Source organism: Mauremys reevesii, linkage group 2, assembly GCF_016161935.1.
Source record: "Mauremys reevesii isolate NIE-2019 linkage group 2, ASM1616193v1, whole genome shotgun sequence".
Classification (NCBI taxonomy): domain Eukaryota; kingdom Metazoa; phylum Chordata; order Testudines; family Geoemydidae; genus Mauremys; species Mauremys reevesii.
This window is the reverse complement of record NC_052624.1, coordinates 154901584-154921328: the sequence shown is the minus strand read 5'-3', so window position 1 is coordinate 154921328 and position 19745 is coordinate 154901584. Positions and strand designations below refer to the sequence as shown.

Here is a 19745-nt window from a genome sequence, read left to right as displayed (position 1 = left end):
CATGGTCGGCCTCCGGAAATCACCACATTAGGTCAGTTTAAATGCTGTGGCTAGCTTCTACCAAGGCCAGGTGGTTTTATAATCAACAGCATTGTTTAATCTAGGGGACACTGTGTTTAATATTTGGGGCAAAGGTTAATCCCTACCAGGACCAGGGAGCAATTCTGTGTCCCCACAGCCCCATGTAGAGCACTGCATTTGAGCATTGGTCATTGCAGTAGAGCAGATGAATGACAGGTTGTTTTTGAAACATTAGATTAGTGGTGATGGCTGCTTGCAAAGGGCAAGGAGAAACTCTTGGTCACAATTACTTTAATTTCAAGTCAAGAGAACAATAAAACAAGAAAGAACAAAAGTAAGGTCTCAAAGGAAGAGCACAGTGTGTGCATGGGTCCTCGGTGACAGTCTGCACTGAACTGAAAGCAACATGGCTGTCTGCCTCTCCAGACAGGAGAGTCCTTAGAGATTTGAAGGTGCAGTTCACATAAAACAAAGACATGAGACTGACATATCTGAACACACCACAAAGCACGTAAGGCACTACATTTGAAATAGAACAGATGCATTATGGGTTGAGAGATTTTATTTTTTGGCCTTCCTTTGAAGCATCAAGTTTTGGCCATTACAGGAGATAGGACAACGCAACAGGATTGATGAATTGATGGTTTGATGATCATCCAGTGTGGCAAATTTTAGAGCCCCACCAAGCCTGGAAGGACCGGGGAAATGTCTCATGTCAGAAGCCTGATTGGGCTCCCTCCCTTTCACTATCACTAAGAGATCATCTCCCGCTAGCTCTGGGGACAACTTTTAGTGGAAACTGGGGATGCTTCATGCGCCTTGCAGCAATTTCCAGAGTGGGCCATGGGCCTGTTCCAAACCTGTCGCATCAACTGAAAACGTATCAGCCTTTGAGCTGTATCAACACGGGACAGGAAGGGCTGGTCACACACCCTGACACCAGGACTCCCTGCAGACGCACGGCAAATCTCACGGCCCTAGGCAGCCCGTAACAGAATGCCCCCCGTTTGGCTGGTCAAGCAGACTCCCTGATTTGCAGGACTCAGAAAGGGAAGACTCTGAATGCACATTTCTTGGAATAGGAGATGCAGGGAAACCTGTTTTGATAGAGGTGTCTTGCAGCACAGGGTGGAGGAGATGTATGCTCCTGCCATTTAAGGATGGTGTGAGAGTCAAGGAAGTTGCCTAATAAGGGGGCGAGGGGCTTCTGTACAGGTTTTGCTGGATTGGAAAAGCACTTCCCAGTCAGCTGGGACCCGCATTATACAATTCATGGAGTAACAGAGAACGCTGTCATAATTATGCTAATGAGCTCAGAAACCTGTCAGCTCACTCCGTTTCCCTGCAAAGGCTCTCCTCCCCCTCCCCTCGCCGCCTCTCTGTTCTGCGCTGCCAACGTGCCTCACAATGGCTGGTCTCCTGTTACAGCTGCCAGTCGCTCCACAGCTGCACCCTTTCACTACCACTCAGAGATCATCTATCTCCAGTAGGCTCCGGGGAAAACTCTTTCTGCGGATGCTGGCGACGCTTCACCCACCTTGAAGTAATCTCCAGAGCAGGTGGGGCGCCCGTTCCAAACACATCACATCAAATGGAAACGTTTCAGCCTTTGAATGGTATCAACAGGGGGCTGGTTACACACCGACACCAGCAGGTTCAAGCACTTCTGTTCTTTGCTTCCATGCACTTTTCCTTTTCCCTGTCCCCACGTGCATTGGAAGAATGATGGATAATGAACACAGGCGCTCTCCTTATTGGCAATGCTTTGCACTTATATAGACAGTGCCTTTAATCCAAGCATTTCAAAGTACTTTGCAAATAGGAGCCATGCCTTGCAGCAACCCTGGGACATGGGGGAGCTATTAGTATCCCCGTTTTACAGATGGACAAACTGAGTTTCAGGTGGCTTGAGTTTGGAGTAGAACTCAGGAGTCCTGGTGCACGTCTTGCTCCAACTGCTAAACACACTTCCACCTTCCCTGTTAGCAGGGGGACAATTATGATAGCATACGGTTTGTTTTATGCTGACAATATGCTTGGTGATGCACAGGCCACAAAATATGGCTAGTCCCTACCTCTAGAGCCTACAGTCTAAGCAAGAATGCTACAATCTAAGCCAGAGCTGGGCTACCGGGGAAGAGAGCTGTTTATTGCAGATGGAGCTTGAGTTGCAGATCACTGAATTCACAGGGCTATGGTGCCAAGGAATTATGGATTTAGCTCTGTATTGTTAGGGAATTAAAGGTTTACCTGAGTGTTAGGGCTAGAGGCTTGGAGGAGTTTTACACGCACATTAGATTTATAGCTTCGAGAAATTTTAACACAGCCTGATTTTCCCTGCCAAGTGGGATTTCAGCAGAGGCCTGCACGGTGACTCCATCTGATATGTGTGCAGGCTGAATGATTCTATGAATCAGGGACTCCCCCCGTGCAGAGGCTGGAACTATAAAATATATATTTCTGGATGGAACAGAGCTGAACAAATTTCAGAGCCCGACCTTGATCCTCCCAAAGTTTAAGGGGCTTGTACAGATTCGATTCGATTCTGTATAGATTCCTATACCACGCTCATCACCACAGTATCTGAGGCCAGGATCTAGCTTAAGCCTTAGTTAATATGTAACACGTGTTTGTATTAATGTGACTGTTGGTATTTGGAAATGTTCTAGTGAGGAGCATTTGAAATTAACCCAGCGTGTGTAGGAAGCCTGCCTGCAGCTCTAGCACACAGGGAGATGAACCCGGCCTCCTGTCAAGCTAAGCCAATCTCCAAAGTCCTTGCTGGGTAATTGATAAAATTGTCTTTGCACTAAGGCGGCCCTTTTGCCCCAATTAGTGTCTCTCCCAACAGAAATGAAGCACAAAGGCTTCAAGGGAGCCATTAGATGAGGGGAAGGCTTGTGAAAATAACCAGGACCTTGCTGACTGATACGCATTTCGAAGCCTGAAATATTTCAGAGGCTAAAATAGAGCCGGAGTCCCCTGGTGACATCTCAGCCCTGTGTCCCCAAGGCTTAAATTCAGCCTGTAATCTTGGTAGAGATGAGTTTGCATGAGGTACCCTGTTAAAAATTGGACTCCTGCAACTGTCAGGTGTCGCATGCACAACAGCACCTGGAAACGCTACTCTGGGTGACCAGACAGCAAATGTGAAAAATCGGGACTGGGGTGGGGGGTAATAGGAGCCTATATTAAAAAAAGACCCAAAAATTGGGACTGTCCCTAAAAAATCGGGACATTTGGTCACCCTAATGCTACTGCTCAATGAACACAGTCAGATGTGCCTCTGTCACCAATGAGAATGTCGGCGCTTTGCAGGGCACAGGCCTGGCATGCTGGGGGAGCAATTTCCCCAAAGCCCCAAGCAATGCGAGGGGGACTGAAATGGGTAAGAGACAAACTAGTGGAGTCAGAGGTAGGGCCACTGGCTGGCACTCACCAAGTAATCAGGGGATTATATCACAGGCAGATCACACTCTCTTCGTGACCTGTTGCATGCCTTTTAAAACAGCTGCAAACGAAGCATGGCACACATATATGTGGGCGCGCTGTAACGTAATGCCTCGGGGCTGGGTGGCTCAGCCATGTGCTCTGGAACGCACAGCCCCTTCTTGCATCCCATGGAAGAGCGCAGCAGTACAGTACAAGCTCCTGATTGCAGTGGGACAAGGGGCAACGTTATGTAACATCTCTCCGGTTACGTGGACGACAAGCACTGTTGGAACAGACTCGCCCGGGATGAGTTTTGGCAGCTTCGCTACCAGAATGTTGACAGCCCAGCCCTGATGGAGCTGAGCTATATGCCCTCTGTTGGCTAGGCCCTGCCTGTGTCACCTGACGCTTCCAAGACAGGCCAATCTGGCTTCATGTCCTATTTGACCCAAGCTGCAAAGTCTGGAGCTGGATCTTGCACACTGTAATAATATTCAGGGCTGTTTGGATCTAAAGCTGCCCATTAGACAGATAAGGCTGTCTGAGAAATCTGGAACCAGGTCTGAGTTCCCGAGTGCACTCGTAAAGCCGAGGGATGGTTAGCACTGGGCAAACAAAGAGGATAGCCTCAAAGAGCAATCGCTCTCCGACTGAGATGGGAGTAGGATCAGGCCTTAGCAATACAAGAATCCCTCTGGGGTGTAAGGCAACAGCCACCTGGGGGAGGGGCATGGGGAATCTGGCTAAGTCCAGCCTAGCAACCTCCTAGTCTTACCAAGTGAGCCGGAGAGAGGGACGGTGTCGTTAAGGCACTGGCCTTGGTTCTGCTACAGACTCCCTACTAGTCACTTAGACTCTCTGTGTCTTGGTTCCCCGTCTGTACAATGGAGCTAGCAATGCGCCCTTGGTTTGTTTTGTATCTAGTCTGTAAGCTCTTTGGGGCAGGGACTGTTTCTTACTACACCTCTACCCCGATATAACGCTGTCCTCAGGAGCCAAAAAATCTTACCGCATTATAGGTGAAACCGCATTATATCGAACTTGCTTTGATCCACCCGAGTGTGCAGCCCCCCCCCCCCCCCCGGAGTACTGCTTTACCGCATTATATCCGAATTCATGTTATATCGGGTCACGTTATATCGGGCATGTCACAGCACCAAGCACCAGGGGGCCCTAATCTTGCTAGGGCTGCTGGAATACAAATAACCATTATTACCATTTGCATCCATTCTTACTGTACTGCAGTCACCCAAGAGGACCCAGTCGGATCAGGGCCCCATTGTGCTGTGTGTTATACGCACATGGAGTAAATAACCCTGTCTGCCCCAGAGAGATTTCAATACCCGGGTCTGGGGCACCAGAAGAAGGGGCCAATGTACTATATAAAGACATGGTCTTTGACTTGAAGAGCTCACAAGCTAGCTCCGGTTATCTATTGCACCCTTATAGGGTTCTTTAACATCCATGCATGATTCCAATGCAGTAAAATGCTGCAGAGCTCAGCTGGCCTCCTTCTGGAGCATGAAGGGCTGAAGCCGACACTGAGCCAGGATTAGAATCACATACCTCCCAGCAGCCTGGGTGTTTTCAAGCCATCCCTAAGCCACCTCCTCCACTGCCTTTCCAGCTTCTCTGTGCGCTCCCTGCCCAGCAACGTGGGCTGCCGTTGGGTGGGAACTTGGAAAAGCTGAATGAAATGGGGATGGCGTATTAATGAGGAGGGATCAGGGCAGGCCAGACCCAGACTGCAGGGTGCTGAAAGGGAGCAGTAAGGCAAGCGGGGCTAAGTGTGGACAATATGGTTCAGGGCTGCTGAGCGCCTGACGTGACCTGTGGGGGAAGGAGCTCGGGAGCCTGTGCTGGGCTCGGTTTTACGCAGCACTGCCGTCACCGAGGTGGGGATAATCAGACTTAAGCAGCAGCAGTCACCGTCTAATAAGGTTCAGAGTAAACACAGGGGTTATTATTAAAGGGAGTAAGATGACCCCATCTGGTGACCAGGTGGTGCCCTTAGTGTGCCGTGGGATGGGCTTTGCATTCTCCGCAGGGCCCTCTGTTTCCTTCTTAAGGCAGTCTAACCTCTTACATGCCTTTCTGACTCACAGGGCACACTGAGTGAGCAGAAGCTTTTCTTAATGAGTGACACACAGTTGTTGGTACGGGTAGTGGGGTTGAGTGGCTAGAACAGGGGACTCAGGACTCCTGACTTCTACTCTTCATAGTAGTAATGCTTAGCTGGTATAGAGGGCTTTCAGTGCTGTAGTAGCTGTGTTAGTCCCAGGATATCAGACAGACAAGGGGAGGGGGAGGTAACATCTTTTATTGGACCTACTTCTGTTGGTGAGAGGGACAAGCTTTTGAGCTTTCAGGTCAGAAGAGCTCTGTGCAAGCTTGAAAGCTGGTCTCTCTCACCAAAAGAAGTTGGTTGAATGCAAGATATTACCTCCCCCACTTTGTCTCTCTAAGAGAGGGACCTTCCATCCATTGAGCTCAAAGGACTTTATCTCCATTTTTGCAAATGGGCAAACCAAAGCACAGACCGAATAAGCTTGCCCAGCAGACTGGTCGCAGCACTGGAATTAGAATCCACTGCTCCAGTCTCTGTTCTGCTGATTGGCTGCATGATCTGGAGAAAGCATTCCACTTCCCTGGGCCTCAGTTTCCCTGTCCTTGAGGCCGGGGGGAGCATTTGCCCCCCAGAGGTGTGAATCATCGTGCACTTTCAGCTCCCATAATGGACAGGCACCAGAGAGGTGCAAAGTAGGATGATGATTATTAATAACTCAGCTAGTTCGTGATCCAGTTTCTTTAGAGCTCTTGAAGGAATGCCACCTGGGCCTAGTGATTTACTGCAGCTTAATTACTCCAGGCATTTCATCATCCACGTCTTGTTTTTGATGTCTGTGTGTCTGACAGTGCCTCACCTTCATGACTAAGGGAGCCAGGAAAACTATAAGAAAGAAAGAGAGGGAGGGAAAAGGAGCCGTGTAGCCAGGTGTTGGGATTACCCCAAGGCGTAAATCTGGAAGTTCAAGTAGGAGTCCACACGTTTCTCATGATGGGAGACTGGGTCCACTGGCGTGCAGGGAGTGTCCCAGTATTCACGGGATAGGTAACTGAACAACAACCCCGTGCACAGCAGGTTTAAATATGAAATGAGCAAGTGGGGTCAGGAGGTTAGAGCAGGGGAGTGGGAGTCAGAACTCCCAGGTTTGTTCCTGGCTCCAGCCGGGAGCAGTGTCCAGTGGTTAGAGCAGGGGATTTAGGAGACAAAACTCCTACGTTGCCATGATTATTGATTAGTATTTTGAGTGACACAAACCACCGGTTCCTCGGTCATTTCGCAGCATTCTCACAGATGGATATTCAGGCTTTTTAATTTTGTTGCAGATGTTTTTCCAGCCAGTTATTTCTCTCAGGTTTCTAAGCTAGGGAGGGCTCCTGCATCTTCCTGCAGGGCCTGACTGATGTGCCTTGGAATTGAAGGGCCTGGCCCAGGGCTCATTGTAGTCAGTGGGAAGACCCCCATTGACTTCAGTGGGCTTTAGATCAGGCCCCTAAAACTCACTCTGCATTTGCAAAGTGGCAAGGTTTTTTTCTGCTACACAAATATTTGATGTAGGCCATTCACAGCTTTGGGATATAGTGATCACTCAGAGACAATGATCAAATCAGGGCTTGCCAGATGGAGCTGGTAATAGGATTCCAGTAGTACCTGGTCTTAGTCTTCTTGAGGGAGGCCAAGGTTAAGGAGTCAGAAGTGGAAACAAAGGGCCAAACGCTAAAGGCGCTGGATGTGTACTGGGCAGGTTACATGTCAGTAACGGTATAATCTGAACAGTCAAGGGGTAGGAGAAGATACACATTCTGCCACTTCAGAGCCCCTGTATAGATCTTTTCTCAATTCAGCCCAGAGCTCCTGGGAAAAGGATACTGAAAACGCTAAGATCTGTTGCACCGGAACCAACTTTGCTTGGGTGAAATCACTGAAGATGGATGGGCAGAGAGTTGGCAGAGAGATTAGCACTGAAATAACAGAGGTTTAGGCGAGAGGGGAGGTATCATGGGATTGAGGAGGTGGGAGGAAGGCAAAGAATGGGATTATGTTTAAGAACCAATCAAGGTGGAAGCCAGGAAATAACAGGCCAGAGATGCAAGTTTAATTGTGGTGGTATGTGAAATCCTGCAGACATTAGTGTAGTATGTGACTTGTACGGCACCTGGAGAAATAGGAGCTGATAATGTTACTCAGCAGGTTCCCATAAAGGGTAAATACTGCTGGAGAAATCTGCTGGATTTTTCTGAGAAGATAATGCCAGGAGCAGCCAGGGTGAAGCAGCGGACATAATCTTCCTGGATTTCAAAGAGGCATTTAACACAGTATGGTGCAGTAGACTGATGCGCAAGGTTAATATACAGAGCATCCTTAAATGGATAAGGAGCTGGTTAGGTGGATATTGTAAATCTATCCACCTCAGTACTTAAAGGGCCCCTGTCTCCATAGTATCTGAGCAATGATATCACAATCATTAATATACTTATCTCTACAATGCAGGCTCACATTTGGGAAACTGAGGTACAGAGCCAGATTTTCAAGTGCTCAGCCCCTGAAATTAGGGTAATTTTCAAAAGAACCGAATAGTTTGGGTTCCTGTTGGGAGCTGGGTGCTTTTGCAAATCTGGCCCCAGTTGTGGGTGCTGAGCATTTGAAAATCTGGCCTTATACAGCTCCGTGCCTCAGTTTCCCAACCTTTCCTACCTCAAACAGGCATCAGGAAGATAAGTACATTAATGACGGTGAGATCCTTGCTCAGGTGACTTGGCCAAGGTTAGGACCCTTTGTAAGGGAGAGATCCTCTCAAAGACTCCCCTCCCCTTCCCAATCCCCTTTCCAGACTCCAATTGGTGCTCCAAGGAGCACAGTACAAGCAATGGCTCAAAGTACACATAAAATAGAGGGGGAAAGACCAAGAGATGGCTGCTTACAGAACTATATCTAGCTGTGCAAGGTACCAATATGGCCCCATTACCACAGTATCTGAGCACCTCACAATCTTTAACATTTTTATTATTCACACTCCCCGTGTAGCTGGGCAGTGTTATTACAGAAGAGAACTGAGGCAAACAGTGGCTTGCTTAAAAGTCCTATCTCTGCATCAGTCAGTGCGAGCAGAGGGTGGCAGAAGCTTCAGTGATCACATTCAGAAGAGGAAATTCCAAGAATACTTGAAGTATGGTCAGATGGTCAGAAAAGTGACAAGCAGGACTGGTCGGAAATTGTATGTCAAAAATGTTTTTCAAGGGGGAAGAAAAAGGCTTTTTAGAGAGAACAAACATTTTTGCAAAAGTTTTCATTTCCTTCTGTTTCTATTTTTTTGGTAAAATGAATCAGAGCCAATATTTTCATTTAATTTGGAATAGAATATTTGCGTTGCTTTGAAAGATCAAAAAAATTATCTGAAATATTTCAGATGAAAATTTTATTTTCCACAGAAAATACTTCGCATTTTCCAACCACCCCAGCGACAATAAAGTGGCACCTTCTCATTCCTGTGTTTCTTGAAGTCAGATCTGCATACCTTACTGACCAAAGCAAATTTTCACCCTGGTTAGTCCTGCAGCTATAGGAAAAGGAGCTGGATTGTATCTGGCTCCAGCATCACCTAAGTTCTAACTGCAGGATCTTTATTACTGGTGTCAATCTAAGAGACTGCAGCACCTTAGCTAACTGCATCATTTATTAGTGGGTAAACTCACTATGTTAAGATTAAGCTTCATTTTAACAATCATTCTTAGTTCTGATACAGCAATTTTCATCCGTACATCTTTGGTGTATTAAAAATGTGGGTCAGTGTCATTATCTGCATGATACAGGTGGGGAAATTGAGACACAGAAAAGCTGCTTGCCTATGCAGCCAATTGGTAGCAGTACTGGGATTAGAACCCAACTCTCCCCTCCCCTCCGGTAATCATTGCCTGTCCCCATGTGGCTGCCAGATACATGGCCTCGTGCTGCGGAATGGGAGCACACTGTGTTAGCAGGGTGCATTACCAGCGCCCTCGAAGCACCAGTATGCTGCTGTGTCTGTTTGCTGGCGTATTCATATCACTAAATGTTGGGAGGCTTTTGGCATCTCCAGCGCAGATGCTACTGTGAGAGAGGCCCCCTCATCCCACAGAGCGGCTCCAGCGGCTAATTAGAAATTCGGAACGTTAAATAAAGTATGGCAGTTTCACACTTCCAAACGGGAACAGTGATGCAGGCATCATCTGCTGATCTCCAGCTACTCGAGGGGAGCGGAGACTGCGCACTGTGGGGTTACTGGAACTCAGCTATTGATGTGGGGGCAGAGAGGAAGCCATGTAATGGCTGGGTCCTTCAGTTAGGGTCTGCAGGCAGGAGTCGAGGGGATGCTGCTCTTTGTTTGTCATCGTTTGAAAAGCTCATCTGACACCTTGCATTAACTCTCCAACACAGCCAGGCAGGGGGGCAGTAGAAAAGGCAATTTAATCTGCTTTACAGCATGCCAGAGTCAGGGAAAAGCAGATTCCATTCCTGAATCACACACACCACTCCCCTCCCAGACACAGTCCATGCAAAACTCTGAAAAGAGCCAGCACAACTGGGTGTGGGGAGCCAGGACGACAAAGCAATCAATGTTCATAAAAAATGTATTTCCCTGTGTGTCTTTGGCCTGGTGCAGCCCCTTCTGCTCACTGCTCTGTTTATACATGATAGACAACTAATTAACATCCAAGCCTCTTGAAAGGTCTTTTCAGAGGTAATGTACTGACAGATTATGTCAGTAAGGAGCACTGATTTGTCTAAGCAGTGATCACATTGTTTCAGACTGAATGAGGTGAATATTAAACTGCTTTAAATGCATTCTTCATAAAGCACTAATTACATACTCCCGGGGGAGAACGGGCAAGGAATACTAAACAGCAGAAAAGTCAACAGAGTTCTTTTTATAGTATGTTGCTGGGTTCTGTGTTTTTCTGTCTTTCTTTCTCTCTCTCTCTCATTTTTTTTTACAGTAAAATCACAGCACGCTGAAGAATACACATTTATAGCACAATGGTTCACATCTAATTATATGGCAATCATTAGTTTTAAGCTGAGTGTATTATATTTTCTTTGATATAGTGTGCCCCTGGCATCTCTCAACATCCAATGCTTCCAATGCCAGAATTCTAAATCCCCCCCCACTTTAACAAATGATTTTTTTCCTCAGTACAGTTTGCTTATTGTCTTTTTAAAAAAATCAGATTTAAATTGGCAGGAATAAAGCGCGGGGGGGGGGCAATCTGTGTAATTAAAATAGAACTCTGCTCCCTTCCTCCTAGACCTCTGCACTGTATTATTAACTAGGTGACTGTACTGGGTTTTTAAAGCACAGAAAGAAAAAGAATGGTCCATTAATGAATTCCAGCAGATCCTGCTGAACTCCTGGTTTGGTTTGCACAGCAATCCCAAAAGGATGAAAGAATTTACTACGCTGGTTGATGTTATTTTTTAATAGCACAACTGGGGGATCAAAGTAACCACAAGTCAGATACTCAAGGAAAATAAAACAGAGAAATTCTATTATCAAAATGAGATCAAAAGAAGTAGAGTGTGGTGGTGCCAACCATCTCTGCTCCTGCCAGTGTCTTCTAGGAATCTGATCGCTAGCTTATGGCAAAGTCATAGAACCCCAGAGAAGTTGGAGGTGGAAAAGCATTAAGTCATCTAATCTGTTCCCTTAGCTAAAGCAGCCCTGTTTCTCTACTGTGTATCATCCAGTCCAGCTGTACATGACACAGGCAGTGGGTGTTACACCACTTCTCTAGAGATAAGTGTTCCACAGTCTCATAGGTTTTACTAGTAGGCAGTTTCCTCCCAATATTCAATCTCTATTTTCTTGGGTTGATTTCCTCCAGCCAATGCTAGTGACAACCCCTGCACATTCCCAAATTGATCCTAGATTTACACCTTTAAATACCCATGGGCAATTGAAAAATAAGTTACTAAAATGATGGAGGATAGGTCCATCAATGGCTTTTAGCCAAGATGGTCAGGGATGCAACCTCATGCTTGGAAGCCAGAAGCCATTCCAGAAGCCAGAGTGGAAGACAGGGGTGGATCACTCCCTAATTGTCCTGTTCTGTACACTACCCCAGAAGCTCTGGTTTGGGTCACTATTGGAGATATGATATTAGGCAAGATAGACCATGGGTCTGACCCAGGGTGGCCATGCTTATGTTCTTAATCATCATGCCGACCCAGTGCCAGCAGACATCTAGCCGAGCTGAACATATTTAAAGGAGCTCCTTTAGGCCCTGATTCAGCCCAGTATTTACATTGATTTCAGTGCGACGGCTCTTGTGCTATTCAGGCATGTTATTAAGTGCCCTGCTGAATTGGGTGTAATATAATATCATGGCCAGGAATCTTTTCTCCTTTAAATCAGTTGTTCGTGATTAAAGACTGGCTCCTAATATGGAAAATGTAAAATTTTCCAAATGGCATACAAAGATTTAGTCCCTCCTGCTGATTTACTAAATATTAAATAATAATAAAATGATCGGGAGTTATATAGAGCTTGTTAATCTCCATTGCATGGAGATGCAGAGGAAAGCTAAGCAACTGTTCCAAGGTCTCAGGAAGTCTGTAGCAGAAGCAGGACTTGAACCCAAGCTTCCTGATGCCCAGGCCTTGTCTGTAACCACTACACCACGCTGCCACTTATGACTGTGTGTGCTATCAGCCAGCACTCCAGGCACCCTGTCATTGCTATGTGAGCAGGTCATTGTATATGGCATGGGCTGTACCAAGTTGATAGATTCCTTGTTTCTGCTCACTAACATTCTTGGCTCAGCTACTGAACCATGGAAAAGGAAACTGTTGGTAAAATAACCCATTTGCTGCCATTTTTACAGTCCCAGAAGGCGTGCCCCCTCGGGGCTCTGCTGTTGCCCAGGCTGCGGGGATGTCACATGTGAGGATCGTAGTTCATACGAGCATGTTCCCAAGTACAAAATCCATCATGTAGCTACAGTGACAATGTCTAATGCTCCCCCTCCCTGCTTACCTTGCTGCAACAAGCCTTGGGAAGCGCTGGTGGTAGAAATAGATTTGCAGGCTTTGCACCCATTACCAGCCCTTAATATTCATGAGGCTGCCTTGGGAAATGCGCTAGGTGATAATAAGGTCTGAAAACAACCCTCGGGGGACATGATTTTGTGATGTTAAGACAACATGGGATCAAGCTCCCATAATAATTACGAGATGGAAAAAGTGCACTTATCCATGACAACGGAGAGGAGCAGAGGTTGAACAGCAGCAGAAGTGCCGCCATTCTGTTCAGCCAGATGATTAGGGTCTTGGACCTGCCGTCAAGGAGAGTTTTGGTGAGTATGATAACATCATCTCAATTAGAATAAGGTCTGGTATTAAAATAAGGCCTCCCTGTTCCTTCCAAAGGTCATGAAAACAGACTGCTATTATTATGATTATTGATATATTTTATGGCAGCACCTAGGGACCCCAGCCATAAACCAGAGCCCCATTGTTCTAGGGTGCCGGACAAACAAACAGCCCTGCGTTGAAGAGCTTGCAATCTAAGCATAAGGCAAAAATGTTTTACGGGGTATTCCGGCTCCCTACAGTTCCAGATAAGGGGGGAAAGCCTGGCCCTATTGTAGGGTGACCAGACAGCAAGTGTGAAAAATCGGGACAGGGGGTAATAGGAGCCTATATAAGAAAAAGACCCAAAAATCGGGACTGTTCCTATAAAATTGGGACATCTGGTCACCCTACCTCATTGAAGTCAATGGCAAAACTCCCATTGACTTCAGTGGGGCCAGGAATTCACCCTTCCATGTTGGGCTGATGTTGAGTGTGGGGTACATTTTGGGCTGAGGGTCCCATCCAAGAGTTCCTTCTGTCTGCCTACTCTATCTGTATTTCAACAGGACCTCTACACAGACATCTACAAAGACTCGATCTATGGGAAAGACGCATGGAACAAAGGGTAATGTCACCGCCTCCCCTACTGTCAAACCACTCCACCAGCTCATCTGTTCCCTTCAGCATCCAATGTCTTGGCTTGAAAAACTTCCCTGTTCCCACCCAGGCCCTGGATCTTGCTCTCATACACTGGGGTAAATTAGGAACAACTCCATTGACACAAGTGGAGTTAAACTGGGTCACAAGAGCAGAACCAGGTCCTCTCCCCCAGCTTTGCTCCCCTTCTCCTGTTCTCGCCGTACATAATGCACTGATCTTCTCTCAACCATTTACCACTGCTGGGGTGTGTGTGAGGGGGTCTCCTCTGCACCACCTGCTGCCTAAAACAGCCTCCCTGCATCTCTTTGACTCAACATCTCCAGCTCTCATTTCATGTCACAGCTGAAGACATCCCTTTTCTCTGCTCTGCACCTCAAGTTCTCGCCCCTCTGCTATTTTAGCTCTGTTCCATGCTTTGACATATAAGTTCTATTAACGAAGCTATATGAAATGGGGTCCCATTGTTTTACACCAGCATCATTCCTAATGGGTAATTCTCTCCTGTTCATCTAGAGAGTACAGCTGTACATTTCTGTATTGTATCATATTAATGTGAGCATTATCATGCGGGTAATTAACCATTGGATCAACTTATCTAGGGATGTGCTGGATGTGCCATCATGTGGAGATCAAAAATGGCTGTCTTTATAAAAAGTTTGCTTTAGCTCAACTACAAACTATTGGGCTAGATGCAGGAATTGCTGGGTGAGTTGCTCTGGCCTGTGCTGGGCAGGATGTCAGACTAAATGGATCACAGTGGTCCCTTCTGGCTTTAAAGTCTATGCCTCTACAATGCAATCTTATCTCCTCTCTGAAAAGGACTGCTCGCCCCCTAGTGGGCACGCATGGCTTTGAAATTGTGTGAGCTTGTAGAGGCCATGTTTGCAGTCCATTAGCAGGAAGAGTCCCCCTTCCTTGTGTCCACTTTTGGGGTTCTCATGCAGCAGGTACTGGGCTTGGTTCTCCACTCCATTACACTGGTTTCCGCATCCCTTCAATGGACCCGGGCTGTATTATCACCGCCCGACAACATAAAGCCATTGGGGCAGGGCGGTCAGGTGTAACCTGCTGGTCAGTATGAGTTATGCATCCACCTCTGTGACTGACCCACAGAGGATATGGGTCTGCTAGAGTGTTGGCTCTTTAGCTCAAGTGACAAGCCCATGCTTTTAGCTCTGGAGGGCCCCCTGTTAAATTGCCCATGTCAGCCATCACAGGGCCTTTGCTCCTAACAACTTCCCTCAAGACGTTGTGGGTAAGGACTGAACCTTGAACCTCTGGATCTTAAGGCATGAGCTACTATCTCGCGAGCTAAAAGACTAGGTCTGCTACTGTCTGGACTATTGGCGGGCGACCAAAAAGCCACCCTACTTTAGCATGGGTTACACACTCCCTCTTGCTGGGCATAAGAGTGGGATAGCAGTTCAAATCCCCACGCATTGGGTAACCACATCAGTCTTCAGGCAGAGGTTTATGAGGCTGCTGACTTGTCTCCACTAGCATTCCCCAACCATTGCTACCAAGAGTGGGAAATCTCTGGCCAAAAGCCTAGAGCAGACAAGACCCAATCCTGTTTGCTGCTTTCCTTCTAGGTACAAACTTCTTTGGAAAGGAAGAGTCAAGGAGCCTTTAGGTTCCCCCCCTCCCTTTAAAGAACATGAAAGAATCTGATAATTACTTCTATCTACCACCCAACTGTACTAATTACCAACCTATTTCTTCACAGTATGACAGACACAGGCTCTCCAAAACACATAGAGATAAATTAGCACTAATTGGTTTTCCTCTGGCTGTTTGAATTAGTATTTAAAGCTCCAATTACAAAGCAGAATAATTACTATTAATGTCCTGTCGCAGTACAAAAGGCAGATCTCTTGAGAACTAGACCAGGTGTATTATTACACTGATTACAGAATATTTAACCTGGCTCCTTAAGACAAAGGTGCAGGGAAACTTTAAAAAAACAAAAAGGCAGATGGTTGCTACTTCCTGCTGGGAATGTGGAGGGAGGGGGTCTTTCAAACCTGGGATCAGGGAGGTACAAAGGCATTGAAGAGAAACTGAGTGAGGGAGAGAAAGAGCAAAAAGGAAGGGAGGGGGAAGAAAAGAGAGAGAGAGAAAAAAGAGAAAAGAGCAGTTATGACAGAAAACAAACAGCTTTTTTTTGTTGTTGTTGAGAAAGAAAAAAAAAATACAGCCCTGAAAGAAAGATGCTGTAAACATCTCTGTGAGATTCTGCTGGGAACAATGCGGCCGACACACACACGCTCCTTGGGAAGCTCTTTCTGGCTTCCACTTTCTTGACATTTCGTTTGCGCTAAATTGAGAGACTTTAGGGAATACAAATAGCTGCTGTCTCTGTTAAAGCTCAGGAGTACAAAAGACAATGAGAGCTGATGCTTCAAATGGCTCTCCTTCTCCTACCCCTTCCCTTGGGCTCCCGGCCCTCTGCTGCTCCCCTGGCCTGGGAGCAGGCCTTCTGCTCTTTCCCTGTAGGCCTCGATCCCTCGAGGCCTGGTGTCTCCAGAGAAGCCAGCTGGCTTGGAGGCAAGTCAGGCTGGGTGCATTCCTCTGCGCTGAGCAGTGCCTGTCCCTGCTCTAAAGCAAAGGGTGGGAGCCAGGAGGGGGTGGAAGTAGAGAGTGGGCTTATCGGAGAAGACAGGGATTTCTGTATAATCGTAATCACGCTAAGGAGGTGCTTACCCACATGGTCCCCTCACGGGCCTCACTCCTGCTACTATGTACAACGCTCGACCACTGTGAGTTTGCAGGATTCAAGCCCCTAGTTAGGGGAGGGAGAGGAGTGGCCCTCTGACTTTCTTCCATTCTGGAAGACCTTCCTCCTCCTCCTAATGGTTGCACACATCTGGGCAATGTTATCCTCCATAGGAAGGGGGCTGGTACTCCTAGCAACAGCTGAAAACATCTTCACAGAAACATCTGGCGGGGGGTCTGTGCAGGGCACATGCTAGGACACTCGTGCCCAAGAGTAGGTGGTATTGCTGGTATTGCGGCCAACATTCCTTCTCCCCGAAATAGATTCTGCTGTCCAAAGGCGATGCATGAGCTTCTGCAGAGGGCTGATTTCCTTGCAGAGTCATTGTTCTGCCTAGCTCATCTAGCCTGTTCCTTGAATATGAGGCACTACGTAAAACAAAATTCTCTTTGATTCTATTCCAGACCAGGAGTGTTGGTACTTTCTCCTTTTTGTAGCAAACTTTCTGGCTGCTTCTAAGTCACAGGGAATGGGCTGGATTCGCTTTAACTTTCTGGAAATCATGGAACTGGGAAAAAGACTCAAAATGTCAGAATGACAAAAATGTGATGCTCAAGAGGAAGGAATATGGCTTGGTGGCATCTGCACCTGCCACCCTATAAATCTCATCCAGCCAAGACAACTCTTCCCCCTAAATGTCCTTCCTGCCCTTGTGATGATTCCCGTGCTCTGAGACTTCAGGTCTGCAATGGAGAGAAGGGGCTTATCTGAAATCTGTCATTTTGACAGGCAGGCTCCCTCCTTGTCTGTCTTTAAATTGCAATGTAGGGCTGGAGCAGGGGATCCCTTGGAATTCTGCAACCCTCAATGCCAATTTCCCCAACGCAGAATTCCATGGCAAACATGTATATGTTCAGTAACCCTTCTGCATCAGTTGCAATGTATCTGCGCAATGTACAACTGACTGCAGGATTCCAGAGAACATCTAATGTGTGCGCGCCCCCCCCCCCCACACCTCAGATGAAAAATCCACATTTGAACTGCTTTTGCCCAGAAGCCCAAATCTGAACACCAGATCCCCATATCCAGATTTTGGGAAAGTTTGGACCCAGATACAAAGTTAGCAGCCTGAATACACACTTTGATCATTCTTTGATGAAGGACCATTTGCTGGGAAGGAGATTTCTTCTGTGAGGAGAGAAGCTTTATATCAGACCCTTTCCTTGGTATCTTCATCTTGCATTTTGGGATTGCACTGGGAGGACCAACTACACCATTGCAGATGCTACTCCAGCACTTGCTGTCTACACTGGTTCTGCAATGGCACTCAGGGACATGGTAATAGTGAACACCCTACCTGCTCATAGCTCATGGTGGTGTGAGGGCTGGTGCACTGTTGCTAGCACATATGGGTGGTGTGTTACAAGTGGGCTATGGGGCTCCGGAATAGGCACGGCTTTAGGGACCCTTGCTAACTCCTGTGGTAGCGAGGATCTCTAAAAGAATTAAAAGCGCGGCGCGAGAGGAAAGGGTGGGGGAGAGAATACCAGGGCTGGGCAGAATTCCCAATAGTCAGAGGGACTTGGCCAAATGGTTCTAGTTTTGGCCCATCACTACATGAGCAGAGGAAAACTAACTGCCTGGGATGTGGCCAGTTCATCTCTGCTCCCACCCGTCTATATGCCTTGGCCTTTGCTTGCTCTGAAGCTCACTCACCACCTGCTCTTCCATGATCAGGAGCACCTGTACTCCCAAGATGACTTAGGGGATCTTTCCCTCTTTAACATTCAGCTGTCTCCTTTCATTTAACTCCATCTCCAGCCTCCCTTTCTCTGTGCGTGAGTCACTGTGCCCAGCTCTCGATGCCAAATGTTGGGCAATACTTTGCATTGAGGTTGCCATATAGTGAAATTGTATTTTTCATTTAGGCCGGCGCAGGGCAAGTTAACTCCACAGTTCTGTAGACACACCTGCAGCACCCCCTGCTGTTCCAGTCACGTTGCCACTCTGATCACAGCTCTGCCAGTGCGCCTCAGCATTGATGTGAGATATGCTGCTATTCCCGAATGCAGAGCTAGCTGAATGCACGTCATTCCTCACCTGCACTCCCTGTTCTTCCACTACTGCCCTATGCCCCAGCTCAGCCAGTGGTCCACAATCCACACCTGGAGCATCCTCTGCTATTCCTGTCCTGGTCCTCCTGCCCTCCCCTAACAGCTCTTCCAGTCACCTCGTTCATCACCGTGAGCACCTTATGCTAATCTAGTCCTGGGCCTACCCCCAGGTCTTGCCCACGTGCCTCGGCCCTGACCTGCTGCACTCCCTTCTGTTTCAGTCCAGCCTCCTGCTCCCACAGCTCTGCCAATGCAGGCACAGCTCATTCATAGCACCTGCTGTTCCAGTCCTGACACCCTCCTTCACTTGCCAATACATCTCTATCCTGACCTGCAGCGTCCCTTGTAATTCAATGTGAATTACTGCAACAGCAGAAGGCTCTGCCAATGCACCTCTAATCAGACTTTCTTCCACCTTACTGCAGGCCTTTCTTGAGAGCAAAGTCCTTAACACGCCAGACTACAGCATGGCTTTAGCATGTAGACAACTGTCCATTAGCAATAAGGAATTGCTTACACATAATTTACTTGTGATTGGATAGAATTACACCCCAGCGTACACAGAGCACTGGACTGGGTCTCAGGAGATCTAGGTTCCATTATTGCCTCTGCCACTGACCAGCTGGGTGACCTTGATCAATTCACTTCACATCTCTGGGCCTGTTTCCCCTCCCACCTTGTCTATTTAGACTGTCAGTTCTAAATATCTGTTTCTTGCAGTGCATACGTACAGCACCGAGCAAAATCAGGGCCTGATCTCAGATGGGGCCTCTAGGGCTGATTGTAATACAAATAATAATAATAGATCTTCAGAGGGGATAATGTGCTCCCCTGCTGTTCCACCCGGAGACAGAGTTCATGGGGCCCATGTGGTGGCCTGCATAGCAGAGCCACTCTGTCTGTACAGCAGACATCTCGCAGAGATCAGACAGCTTCCCAAAGTGGCACGAATTGGTTGGTCCCCTCCTCCCTTAAAATCTTTTTGTCTTTTTAGCTCCAGACATTTTTTATCACACTTACATTGAGACTCCAAACACCAATGACACTTCATCATTACCAAGTACAATTGACAGCAAATGCTCCCTAAATCTTTGTCTGAATGCTCCCAGACAGTCTGGTGTGGCTGCAACAGGAAGGAGTAGGAAAGGGAATGGTGGGTAGAAAGGTATGTTGGATGATATTGTCAGGGGAGCGCTCGAGGGAGCAAAATTTTATCCTTCCACAGGCAAATTCTAAAGCCAGCGCCCAGGCTGCGGGAGTTAAGTTTGCTCCCCTGGCCGATTCTCAGAGAACTATAGAAAGATCTGCCCATTGGCCATGTCTCACACAAAGGGCCAGTGCAGGATTGGTCCTGCCGACATCATCCCTGTGTCGTCATGGGGAAACCCCAGGCTCATGCCAGCTCCGTGAC

At 47.3% G+C, this 19745-nt stretch overlaps 1 protein-coding gene across 9 annotated transcripts in view; it reads right to left on the bottom strand.

Moving 5' to 3' along the window:
- The window catches only part of PEBP4 (phosphatidylethanolamine binding protein 4), a 255576-nt gene that overhangs the window by 93326 nt on the left and 142505 nt on the right, over positions 1 to 19745 (bottom strand). The window lies entirely within an intron of this gene.